This window comes from Anser anser, assembly GCF_964211835.1.
Source record: "Anser anser genome assembly, chromosome: 6".
In the NCBI taxonomy this organism is placed as follows: Eukaryota; Metazoa; Chordata; class Aves; order Anseriformes; family Anatidae; genus Anser; species Anser anser.
The window spans coordinates 19,054,802-19,068,414 of NC_139726.1; the positions used below are offsets into that span (position 1 = coordinate 19,054,802).

The following is a 13,613-nucleotide window of genomic DNA, read 5'->3' on the forward strand; positions in this document are numbered from 1 at the left end:
GAGAGACAAGCCTTCCCTTCTGAATGCAGGGAACTGATGCCAGCCAATGTTAAGAGCCCTTAAGCTGTGTATGGTTCCAGCACTAGGCCATCAGGCACCTTGGGACAGGGTAATTCATTGATGGGGGTCCAAGGAATCAAGCTGGAATTTGTGTGTGCTGATACACACTGATCTGCTGAGAGATCTGTGCTCTGTAGCCCCAGTGGCTCCTTGGTAATAAAAACAAGTAACGACAGTAAGTATCCTTTTGAAATTAATCATTGTATCAGCTTATAATTCTAGAGTTTTTTTTTTTCTTTTAAACCCATACCAATGTTTCAGGGCTTTTCCCTTATGGAGTGACAAGTTGTACAGTTATTGTACTTTACATTGTGTACTTAAATAGTACACATTTTTAAAGTAACTCCAACACTATCGACAATCCACTCCAAATCACTTATTTGGTTTTCAATTTTAAACGCCCTGGAAAGAAAACAGCTCTCTTGCACCCAAGGCAAAACTGATCTGTTTCTTCTTTAGCCCTCAATACTTCGGGGTTGTTTTATTTCTGCTGGAAGCAACAATCAATGTGTGCTTGCCAACTTGCTTGTCACTGAAAGAAGCATTCTCATGTAAGCACCCCAACCTTTCTCAGAGCTGTAGCCTCCCACTTTCCAGCTCTCAGCATGCTTATAATTGAAGCTGCCAACCGTACTCAGTTTGGTGGTGGTATTCAATGGCAATTATACCAGCAGCAAGAGAAGCCACCAAACTCTGTTCAGCACCTGCGATATCAATAAGATCTGAACTCAGGTCTCCTGAGGTGAAAGGAGAGCACAGCAAGCTCACCATGCCACCCAGCCCTCAGCGTATTAAGATATTAATTAGTCACTTTCCTTATTATTCAGTCAAAATATGCTGGATTGAAACAAATTAGATTCTTAGCACATATTTCACACATTGGATCAAGTCTTGCAAGAGTTTTCTTTTATTATTTATAAGATCATGTGCTGTCTTCCTGCTGAAAATGAGATGGTCTGCATGAGGAAAAAGGTAAAAGAAAAGCAGAGAAATGAAAATCAGATATTCCCTAATGATATTTAAAAATAGAAATTTTGCTACTGTTACATACAGCATGTTCCATCTTTTGAGATTTAATGGCTCTCTTGTGGTTTAATGGAGAATTACTTTCAGTAATTGATTATTAAAATTTAAAATTGCTAACCATCTTCATTATTAGATGAGCGAACATGTTATCCTTGTAATTAAAAAAGCTTGAGATTCACTTTCATCCTGTTGACAGAATAGGCAGATAGGCTCAGCACTCCAATGTGATGGTTTCAGGGTTCTTGTTTGACAAAAATAGCCAGCAAGTTATTTGATGATGAAAATACAGAACATCCACAGAGACTGAGCAAAAAATAATGAACAAAGATAAAGTAATAATAAAAAGCCCTACAAACTAATTAAAGTTTTCAATTCAAACTATCACAGGCAGAATATATAAAGTATTTTTCAATGAATTTCACTTGGGCTTAGGAAAAGGAAAATATATTTTGCGTTACAAATCCATACTATGCAATGCACTGAATTTTTGTTGTTGTTTTCCTAAATGCAGAGTTATTTCAGATTTTGGAATCCAGTGCTGGACTTCCTACCTGCAGTAATATGGAGACATGTCTGGGATGAAACTGAAGACTACCATCTTCACCCTTACGAATGCCTTACAACTGACTGAAGAGAAGCAGACAGGCCTGATACCTTCAGTTATCCTGGAGGGTAAGGAAGAAGTATCAGTTTTAAGATAGTATCTTAGTTATAATGCAAAGGGCTGAGGGTTTGCACAAGAAAAGTAATTCTTTGGCCTTCCTGTTGAAGCTACTAACAACACTTTAGGTCCTAATTTTAATGTCACAAGCAGAACATTAAAGTTGGACAAAGTCTTTAATACAGACTTTTTTCATTTAAAAAGTACACCATCTTTCTGGAGCCACCTGCGTTATGCTGTCAGTTCTTACACTTTGCAAAATGACACAAAACCATCAAAAGTTCAAGACTGTTACACAGCATCAAAGCTTGAAAGTCTTCTTTCATTCTATACATTTAATTGCAGTTTCTTGGCCAGAGACCTCACTTGCATGAATTTGTTTTTATATTTTTCTCCAGTTTCTACATCAAGATGAGAAAATTACCACCTACATTGCTTATCCTGAAAAGCATAGAGAGGTTTCCACAAAATATTGGAAACAATGTTGAAGAGCAGTTTTCCCACTGTAATTAGAGTAGGAAATATGCTCTAAGTAGCATTATACTGTATGGGCTTTTTAACCAAACAGTAATACCAGCATCAAATCTTCGTAAACTATCACAGTATCACAGATTTCTAGGTTGGAAGAGACTTCAAGATCATCAAGTCCAACCTCCGACCTAACACTAAGTACTCCACTAAACCATATCGCTAAGCTCTACATCTAAACGTCTTTTAAAGACCTCCAGGGATGGTGACTCCACCACCTCCCTGGGCAGCCCGTTCCAATGCTTAATAACCCTTTCAGTAAAGAAGTACTTCCTAACATCCAACCTAAAACTCCCCTGTCGCAACTTTCGCCCATTCCCCCTTGTCCTGTCACCAGGCACATGGGAGAACAGACCAACCCCCACCTCTTTACAGCCTCCTTTAAGGTAACTGTAGAGAGCGATAAGGTCGCCCCTGAGCCTCCTCTTCTCCAGGCTGAACAAGCCCAGCTCCCTCAGCCGCTCCTCGTAAGACTTGTTCTCCAGACCCCTCACCAGCTTGGTCGCCCTTCTCTGGACTCGCTCGAGCACGTCCATGTCCTTCCTGTAGCGAGGGGCCCAAAACTGAACACAGTACTCAAGGTGCGGCCTCACCAGAGCCGAGTACAGGGGCACAATCACTTCCCTAGACCTGCTGGCCACACTGCTTCTTATGCAAGCCAGGATGCTGTTGGCCTTCTTGGCCACCTGGGCACACTGCTGGCTCATATTCAGCCGACTATCAACCAATACTCCCAGGTCCTTCTCGGCCAGGCAGCTTTCCAGCCACTCATCTCCCAGCCTGTAGCTCTGCTTGGGGTTGTTGCGCCCCAGGTGCAGGACCCGGCACTTGGCCTTGTTGAACTTCATACAGTTGACCTCAGCCCATCGCTCCAGCCTATCCAGATCCTCCTGCAGAGCCTTCCTGCCCTTGAGCAGATCGACACACGCACTTAGCTTGGTGTCATCTGCAAACTTACTGAGGGTGCACTGGACGCCCTCATCCAGATCATCGATAAAGATATTAAAGAGGACCGGCCCCAGTACCGAGCCCTGGGGGACACCACTAGTGACCGGCCTCCAACCAGATTTGACTCCATTCACCACAACTCTCTGGGCCCGGCCATCCAGCCAGTTTCTAACCCAGCGAAGCGTACACCAGTCCAAGCCCCGAGCAGCCAGTTTCTTGAGGAGAATGTTGTGGGGAGCGGTGTCAAAAGCCTTACTGAAGTCAAGGTAGACCACATCCACAGCCTTTCCCTCATCCAGGTTCCTATGTCTGGAACACAGTTCACAAGACCCACAGCATTTACAATATGTTTTTGTGGCTACTCAGCTTCTTTTTTCTTCCACTCAGTTCTTGCTCAGTATGGTTTTCACCTCCTTCCAAAGCTTAGAAATGCTACTTAATGTATGTATAGGTGTCACCATCTCAGCACAGTGCAATCGTAGACTGAGAATAATTAACAGCAGGCATAAAGGCATTGATATGCCATTCACCAGTAACACCCTGGGATGTAATGTCAATAACACTTTCAACATATGTCACATAGAGAATTCCCAGATCCTTAGCAGAGTATGCTCCAATATATAATGAATATCAGTTTTGCTCCAGATAACTAATATGGTAAGTATATTAACTGTAAAATACATACTGTATTACTTTCCAGTATTAAATGTGTATTCACCTTCATTACTGTATCCTGGAGCATCTTACCTAGAAGCAGTCTACTACTACTGACTTTACATTAGTACTTTCAGGTGCACTACTCTGCATCCCTAGTCTAACACTACAGGAAGGTGCACTACTCTGCATCCCTAGTCTAACACTACAGGAATTACTCAAAGGGGGGCAGTAAACTATGGTTTGAATCACAGAGGACCAAATAAACAGACGTAACTTGGTGAGAGAGCCTCAGGACCCAAATATCCATGATACAGTCACATAAAGTAGTGCAAATAGCAATACTGTCACGCAACGATAGATACCACATGTAAAGCGAAAACCTATGGATGCCTTCGCTTTCCTTTTCCTAATAACTCATCAGATTCTCCTGTAGGAAAACACTAAAACCCTTGAAATTCAACAGAGGAAGTATTTCCATAAAATACTTCTTAAAAATACAGATTACTCTAATTCATTATGTCATTAACTAATGTTACGGCTGGATTACAAACCTATTGTCACCCCTACATGTGGTACACTGGATATCAGTTGGATGTTTGGCTCTGTGCCTGGTTACAGCATTGGAGACCCAAACCTTCAAAGCTGGCCTTGTGTCCTTCTTCCCTCCTGAGAGTGTTTCTCCTTGTCCTTACAAGGCACTTCTGTGCTCTTATTATAGCAACAGAATACCTAAAACCTAGTGCAAAGACAAATCTCTGCCAGCAAGGACCAAGTAGAAACAAACTAATCAGGCAACACATCTTTCGAAAAAGTCCATTAATGTTAAACTCATCTTCCTGCACTTAAATCATGCAATCTAAACGTATTGCTTATGCATGCAGGAAACCTTTTTGCTTCTCCTTGCTTTGGTAACTGTTTGCTCAGTCTTGGGTCCAACACACATCACCCTGCCTGAGCTGCTTTCCATTCCACTAGTATTTTAAAAGACTACCTTATAGTAAGCAACTTTTTGGATTTTATAATTTCGCATACAGTGAAAAAGCAAAGAGAACTAATTGTTTTCCTTTTAAGTGAGTCAGCTGAAATTACATGCGATTTAACATGGAGGTTTCTTTAACCAAGATGCAGGGAAAAAAAAAAAAGAAAGCATTCTTAAATTTGTTTAGAAGCTGTATCAGGAGCCTATTTGTACTGACTACAAGTAGCTGTTTATATATTTTAAAGCCACCTTTTCTTGGAACAACACACAAGCATTTACAATGGAAAATTCTACATTAAGCTTCATAGAAAATGTATAAAAGGAGGGAATTTACTTTCAATTCTAATTAGAGTCTCAGAGATCTGAGAGAATACAGAAGTAGTATACAGCTTCGTTCTTGTTTCTTTTGGATACAGATGAAACCTGAGGCTAGTGAAGCTTTACTACTACCATCTACTATTAAAGATTAGCATTACAATTTTTCATTTGTATCTACATTAACTCAGGTAATGAAAGAATCTATCAGATAGTGATTAACAATTCACTTCATTTACAAGCGGATGCACAAGTCCTTGGGTTCTGCATTTGAAAGGGGTGAATTTCAGAGACTAGCATGTTTTTTCCAGTAGCTCATCTATCTATAAATATAGACCAGATTTGCAACTTTAGAACTGAAGTGCCAGTTTACATATTGACCCAAAGGGGAAAGACAGACAGAGTTTTCCTCGTTTTCCAGCCAGAACCAGCAACACAAGCAGATATGATACAGCCTTATCCTACTGACACTTTTCAAATAAGCTTAGCAAATAACCTTTTAATTAAATTGATATTTTTGTTTAATACAAATGACTTCAGCTAATAGTTAGAATAAGCTACCACAGAACATTTTTCTCCAAATCCAGCTATAGCCTATAGATGCTCTAGTTTAGAAGCCTATGCCACAACCTGTGCAGGTGCAGCAGAGCAGAGTATCACCAACTGAAAATAAGACTTCATTAAGAGAGGTTTGCTTTAGTTTTATAACAAACTATTAAGTGATTGAAATTTTACACTTATCTTCACGCAGAAGGTTTCTGATAGGCTTTTCATTCTGTTCTTGCAGCCGTTATAATTGCTAACTATAATATAGATATCTGTTTAAAAATATCTTCGTTAAAATAAACTGTGTCAACTTCAGTCAGTTTTGATCTTGCTGCAGGGAGTACAACCTTCAAAGACTGATAACTATCTCAGCTAACCATATTTTCATGCCGTCACAAACCAAACAATTGGTTTACTGATGCATTCAGCAAACAGGATTTGTGAAATTCCCTGAGTCGGGTTTTTCCATTGCTTTAAATCTATACCTGCTCAACTTGCAGAGTCTTCTTTAGCTCACTAAACTCCTGCAAATCCAATTCTATTACAGTGCCAGAGGGATTTATATGTGGTTTTGCTTTTATAAACCACAGGCTGAAGACAAGCAATGTTTGACACCTCTGAGAAAGCGACCCAGTCTGGCACGCTGTCGGCTGTGAATCAGAAGCGGGCAGATTTACTGACAGACGTGGGGAGACTTCCTGGTGCACACGGAGCTGCCGTCAGTCACCTGCCCCCACCACCTCCAGGGAACTCAAAGCTCCACACCAGTCCTGCAGCACTCATGTGCCATGGGGCAGGGGACAAGTCAAGACTCTGAAAACAAAAAAAATGCTCTGAAAGCTCCTGACATCCATCAACTCCCTGATTTCTTGCTATCACTGCACATGGAGCAGTTCTGGACTCACCAAGGACACCTCTCAGGACGTTAGGCCCCTCTCCAAATCAATACTGAGTTGCAAAAAGGAGTTTCTGGTGTCTTGGATCAAAGACCATACACATCTTCCGCCCTACACGGTCCCCTTCCTCTGTTTTTGTTCTCCTTTCCCCACGGTGGAGAACACTCAGTGGTCCTCAGCAGGGGTTTGACAGTCAGCTCCCATTTAATGAAGTTGTTCATGAGCCAGAAAACTAAGCTACACCTGGATTTTGCAAAACCCCCAAGCATCACTGCAGTGCATCTCCAAATGGCCAATTTCAGTTTTGCAGTCTGTTCGTATAGCAGAGATGGGGGGGGAGAGGGGGATAATTAACCCCTTTTTCGGAATCAAGGTGATGGACGTACAGAACCTGAGCAGCACAGTGTAGGTATCAGGTAGCATTTAATGGTCTGCACAGTGAAAGCAATGGCTTTTATTTGCTTTCTCTTCCAAAAATATTTTCCCTTTCTGCAATGTTTTATGAACCTTGTCACAATTTTTTGCACACAGGATCAATGAATGAGGGTGGTTGTGTTGTTTTCTTAGAGCAGTCACACACACACTGGCTTACAGCCTCGGTAGCCACAAAATATTCTCAGGCCAACAGAAGTGCTTGGCAGCCCCCATTCAAAGCCACGGGAAACAGTATTTAAACTATAGTTATATTTTCATTTTCTGCTGTTTATAAAGTTTATATTTCTTCCATTCCCTACATTCACACAAGTACTGTGACTGCAGTGTCTACATGGTTGTATATGGCTTAGCACTCAAAGCTTGTAGCTTAAGGAGCGCAACAAATCTCAAATAACATGCAGAATACTGAAAATCATATTAACTATTACTACAAAAAGGCTATAGAAGTACGCTCACCTCTAATGTGTGGATATTGTTTACCCAACAAACGTTTTGCCAATACTTTGTAACATATGAAATAGCTCAGGTTAAAAATGTTTGGTTTCTCAGTACCACCTTTTGCAAGAGTGCTGAAAGCCTGCAGCCAGTCTCAGACTGCAGACCAGCAGCAGAGTATGTTACAGTTCCCTGCTGTGCTCAACACACTGATGTGAGAAGTGTAAGAGAACAAGCACAAAGCTTTGCCTCTCCAGCTTCAACAGTTCTGGAGTGCCCTGTGTAACAGCCAAGACAGCAAGGCTTTTATTTAGCTAGACCAATCTAGAACCTGGAGTACCAACTGGCCAAAAGAAGGACATCATCTCACCTTAAACTAAGAAAATAAATTGAATTATCGCATTTTGTTTGGAGACAAATCAGTGCAAGATAGTTATTTGGTGGCTGCCAGAAAGAAATGAGTGCACTTCCAAAACTGATTAGTTAAAAAAACGCAATTTCAGCAGTTTTCTTTTGAGGTAGGGGGGACTGAGACACATTTGAGTAATATAAATGTCTTATTACTACACATACTTGCCTAAAGGCTGCAGCTCAAACAGGATTTTTCCCTTTTATGAAAGATCTTTAAAAAGACACTATTTTGATTAAAACCCGGGGAAAAGTTGATGTCTTAAGAGCAGAGGGAACAACTCCCACTTGGAACAGTAAAAAACAAAGATCCTGTTGTTCATAACTGCTCTGATCCCAGGTCATGTTAGCTTTTTGCAGTATTAGGCAACAGCTGCTTAAAAACTGTCTTTCTGCAGTCCAGGGGACAAAAACACAGTAGTGTAGATCATTACTTTCCTGATACCGTTAAAAAACCTAGGGTACAGTTGAGCTGCTAATAAAGACTGTAAAAGCCATTTTCTCACACCCCACTTACTCTTCTGGTGTGTCTTCAAGGCACAGTTATTCCTTTTTAATCATACATTACCTGTTAGCAGCTCCTCGTGAAAAGATCCCCAGCCTCTCTGCCTTTGCTGTGTAGGAGGAAGCTATCACCCACCCTTTTAGCTTCCTCCCTCAATTCCTGCAGAAAAATCTCACCCTCCAATCCTCGAGTCACAAGCATCCCTCTCTGCTCAGGGACTGCCACCAACTATCTTCTCTTGTCTGGTTGCCCAGCACATATTTTTCTCTCTCTCGAGGTAGAGCTGAGCAGTTTTTACGCTTGCCTGCCTGCTCAGGGCTTGCAGCCACTGCTCAGCTGCTCTGGGCCTCTTCTGCTCAGTGGAAAGAGGGTTGCTCCATCACACCTACTTAAGTATTTCTAAAGCTCATGATCCTTTTGAATCTTTGCATCACTTTAACAGATTTTCATCAGTAAATCGAGTACGGATCTGTGACCTTCCTCCAGTCTCTTCTGCACTGGAATTTCAAGAGCAATAATTGCCACATTTTGTTTCAATAGGATTTTTACTGCTATTACATTTAAACCAAGTACAAGTTGCAAATTGCTTCTAGCCTAGGGCAGACACAACTTACTCCAGGGCTTAATACTTTATTTGACCCTAGTTTGACTTCATATCAGGATCTACAAGACTAATCAGACGGGTGGCTTCAAAGAGGCTTCAGGCATTAGCTTTTTAGGCCTTTTCCTCAGAAATTGTTCCTCTTACAACAAATCACATAACAAACAGTAGTCAGTGTAAGAACAACAGGGCAACTCTTTCCACAGGCTTTTCCTTTTTATTTCCCCAAATAGGAACGCAAGATGCAAGAACCTGCAAGTCCTTTAAACGCAACAGTGACCTTCTCTGAGAAGTGTTGCAGATAATGCAGTACCACAGGTGCTACCAGGTGTAACACCAATGTAGACAAGCAACTAAGTTATGTGCAATACTCATCATTCCTCCTCTTTTGGAATTCTGACCACTTACAGAGTCAAGAACAAAGACTGCATCTATAGCAAATACGCCTACGTGCAGCAAGTCATATTTTGCATTTACAGTAACTCTCTAACAGATAAAGATACACAGCACTTACAAGGTCTGAAAGCTTGAGTTCCTCTTGTTCAGCTCATTGCTTAGCATTTGGAGGGGTTATGGGAAGCCTTCCCCCTGCTGCATTTCTGACCCTTTTGCCAAAATTCATACACTTAGTATCTTACGGATGGTGATAGATGAAGCTGCTTTTTCACCTCTGTTTGCATGCCATCCCTAAAACTCATGACATTATTAACCTCTGTTTTTCAGCTTCTAATAGATGCCACCAGAAAAACAGTTTTAATAAATGCATCCTGGAACATTCGGTTTGGAGCTAAGGTACCATATGTAAGAAGGAAAAATAATGATAAGTGATAAATGGGATAAAGATTTTAGGGAAATTTTATTGTATTTAATTAATCTACCATTTTTACTAAGTTGCTTTCAAGTGAAATGGCTTTTTACCAACTCCTTTTGAAAAGGTTAGAAGGGTATTCCCTGAGCTACAGTCATTAGCATATAGATGTCTCTAAGTGTTAATTTCTGTTTTCACTGAATGAATGTAATTTAAAATGAGGCCCTTTCAAATCAGTTAAATTTGGCCATTTGAGAAAGATAAGAAGAACGGACTCAAGCATAAACTCCAGCAAAACCTGCTTCTTAAGGATAAATATGTCACTGTTTAAGAGTCTCCACTGCCACATGCTGCAAATGATAGATTTCAGGAAAATTATGGGAAATGGAGGGTTCTGGGATTAAAGTCCTACCAGCAGGCAACAGAATTCATTAATAGGTTTAAAAGTGACAAAATAAAAAAGAGGGTTATTTTTATAGTTTAGTTTTTAAGAGTTGAAAATAAGCCCAGAAATTAGGAGTTGTGGCAACTGGTTTTATCCTTAAAGCAAAACTCCTTGAATTTCTTCTTTTTCAGTTTTATGCAAAGGAAGAATAATATAGAAACTGATCCAGCTCCCAGTGAAATGAATGGTATGCCAACTACCATCTTCAGCTGGATCAGGCTCAGAAGTGTTTTTTAAGTTTTCATTTTAAAATAAGCTATTACAGATTCGGTACAATGAAGCCTTGACGCAGCTGGCCATACAGGCATGGCATGTTCCCTAAAAGAGGGTTTCCAGCATGTATATGCTCCCTAACATAATTAATACAGACAACAAATATTTGTAGTTAAACATCTCTCTCTCCATCATAAAGCCATATTCCCACCAGATCATAACTTTGCTGAAATTACATTTTTCCAGAGTGATCATTTCTTGCTTGATTATCTTGTAACACAAGGGACCGGGGGAGACAGGAAACATACTTTCATCTTAGACATTTCTCCTGTCAAAAGTCCTTAATGATGTAATCAGAGCGCTCTCATCCTTCTATACTTTGGAAATTAAATATGAAAAGGGGGAAAACGAGTCACTCGAACCTACATGGAAACCACACCTGCACTGACAAAACTACAAGGCTTTTACTTATACTCAGTTTGCACATACTTAAGTGACCATTGCCATATTTTGTCAGTCAAAATCCTCAAAATATATTTGGTCTGGATATACCAGGAGCTGGAGCATCCAGACCTGAGACAAACCATTTTCTTGGTAGCAAGGAATTCCTACTGTTTGGGAGCACTAGAAAGGAAACTGGAAAGACTGCTGTTTGGTTTGTACCCATCCAAGATATTGTGAAATTTGAGAAGGGAACAGTGCAATGATCAGAAAGTCAGGAGCAAAGAGTAAGAGAAGATGCTAACACCCTGTCAGCCCTCTTGCCACAAGGAGAGAGCAAGACTAGCTAGAAGACCAAGTCTGACAGGTGAGGGATGAAGGGAAAGAAAGTCAGACGGTGAATACAAATAGTCCTCATCACATTCACATCAAAAAAAAATCCCTGAAAATCAGGTTTTACATTCTTGTTCACCAGCAGAGATTAACAGCATTCTCTTTCTCCTTTTTGTAACTTCTACAATTGGTTTCATTAAGTCATATGGAGTAAAGACTCATTCTGCAGGATATACTAGATTGATTTGCCAAGACAGAAGTCAACACTGTTCCTTAAATAAAAAAACTCTCTCTTTCTCTATTTTATAATCAAAGCCAACTAATTGTACTGAAATAGCATTTTGGTCAAAGAGTCACTGCAGGCAACAGTTCAACAGGCAGGAAAACACAACATTAAACAAGCACTGACAATTAAACATGTGCCCGACATACTGTTTTGATTTCAAGTTAAGTTGTCTTTCTGGAGAAGTGAATGCAAGTGCAAGTTCTCCCCTCTAAATACTCCAGTCAGCCCATCTCAGTCATGCTCGAGATCAGTTCTCTTGCCTCCCCCCGAGCAGCCAAAAGGCCAGCTGATGTCAGCTGTAGCACAGATACAAGTCAATTTGGACTTGGACTAAGACCAGCAACATGGTATATGAAATAAATTGAGCAGATGGTTACAACATTCAGCTTTGATACTCTTTTTTACCCCAGTCACTTTTCTGCATCAGACTTGCTTGAAATATACTGATTATGCAAACCCTGAATATTAGCTCTATACTCTTTAAATAAAAATACATCCATTGCCCAATTTAATACTAGCAGCATGTAAACAGACCAGCACCCAGCTGGCTTTGCTGTGACTCATTGCTAATAAGTCCAGATCATGCAAGTCGGTCATGCAGGGACACTGCAAGCACCCCCAGTCTCTGCACTTGGGTACGAAGTGATTTCAGAGGGAGGAAAGGAGGGACAGAGGAGGGGGAAGAGAGCAAGAGAAACATTTTCCGTCTAAGGAAGACTTCATAAGGCTTCCCAAGTTTACGCTATGTATGAACATTATCTGTGCTGTATGTTGGCTTCAGCAGTGCTCTTAGAAAAATTTACCTGTAAAAGATTGAGTGGAAGTTATAAAATAGTCTTCCACAGTTATAAGCAAGTTTATATCATCCTTTCTCCAGCACTTTTAAACAAATTCTGATTTAGACTTTTATTTTGGTTTCCTTGGTAAAAGATATTCAGGAAAAGTATACTTTTCCTTGTATTAAAATCCCTGAAAGCCTATTTGTTGTGCTGTTTTTCCCCCTACACATAGTTTCCATACAGTTTAAATTAATATATATATATATTTCTTCCCATTATCTCTTCTACACCCAAAATGTAAGCATGTTTTAGCAGAGTTGTAAATAGAAAAAAATATATTAAGTTTTTGCAAGGCCCTTCATGTAAACAGAACCCGTGTCCTCTGTTCTTAGTGTGTATGAAATGTGCACAGGCTTTAGAAATGCAGATAATCAAAAAAAGAGCCACTAGGGACACAAAGTAATAACATTAGCTAATGCCACACAGTAATGTTTATTTAACAAATCTGTGTTGCATGCCTGACATTTCCCCTGGCATCAATTTATTTTGTTTTGCTTTTCTCTGATAGCAGCACAAATGCATTTGAAATGTAAACTTATTTTACACCTACCAAAGTGTATACAAAATATAATAAAAACATATACATCTTTTTTAATATCTTATGGGAATACATACTGGAGATGTGCAGAAAACCCGACAGCCTAAATAAACGATCTAGATTATGGAAAATGTTCATTTTTAGCTTTCCCAATAGCTACTAAAACTGCAATTGTCAATGCACTGTACATCACTGCATTATGTTATTTATAAAGTGCCACAATGTGACAAAATGATGCTATCCATCAGGATCCAATCTTAACTGAAAGTGGCAGAGGAAGTGGAGCGGATGGAAAGATATCTTTGCAGCCCATTCAAACCAGCAGTTTGCAGTAGTTAGAAATGGCAATTTTCAGAAGTTTCATTTACAGATCATTTGGAAAAGTGTACACAAATGATTTGATGAACTAAATTAAGAAAAAAAGTTTCTACTTTCAAACTGTTTGGTACCCAAGCCATCTCATGCTCTGCCTTCCTTCCAGCCACTTAAGCACACAGTTTCATTCATGCCACTCTTGCTTTCTTCATTGACGTCCTAGATTTGTCAGCCATTCTTTTCAGGATCAGTACCTTTCTTCATTTAGAAAGCCAGCCCAGCCAGCCGTCTCCAAGAAATCCTCTTTAATTTCCCTTCACTTTGTTGTCCAGCAGCGTTTTATCTTTACTACCTCAGACTTTTTCAGAACAATGAAATCCCAAATTTTGTTTTCT

General features: G+C 40.1%; 1 protein-coding gene across 1 annotated transcript in view; it reads right to left on the reverse strand.

Annotated features, from left to right (window-relative positions):
• Positions 1 to 13,613, reverse strand: part of FIGN (fidgetin, microtubule severing factor) — a 387,517-nt gene that overhangs the window by 360,452 nt on the left and 13,452 nt on the right. The window lies entirely within an intron of this gene.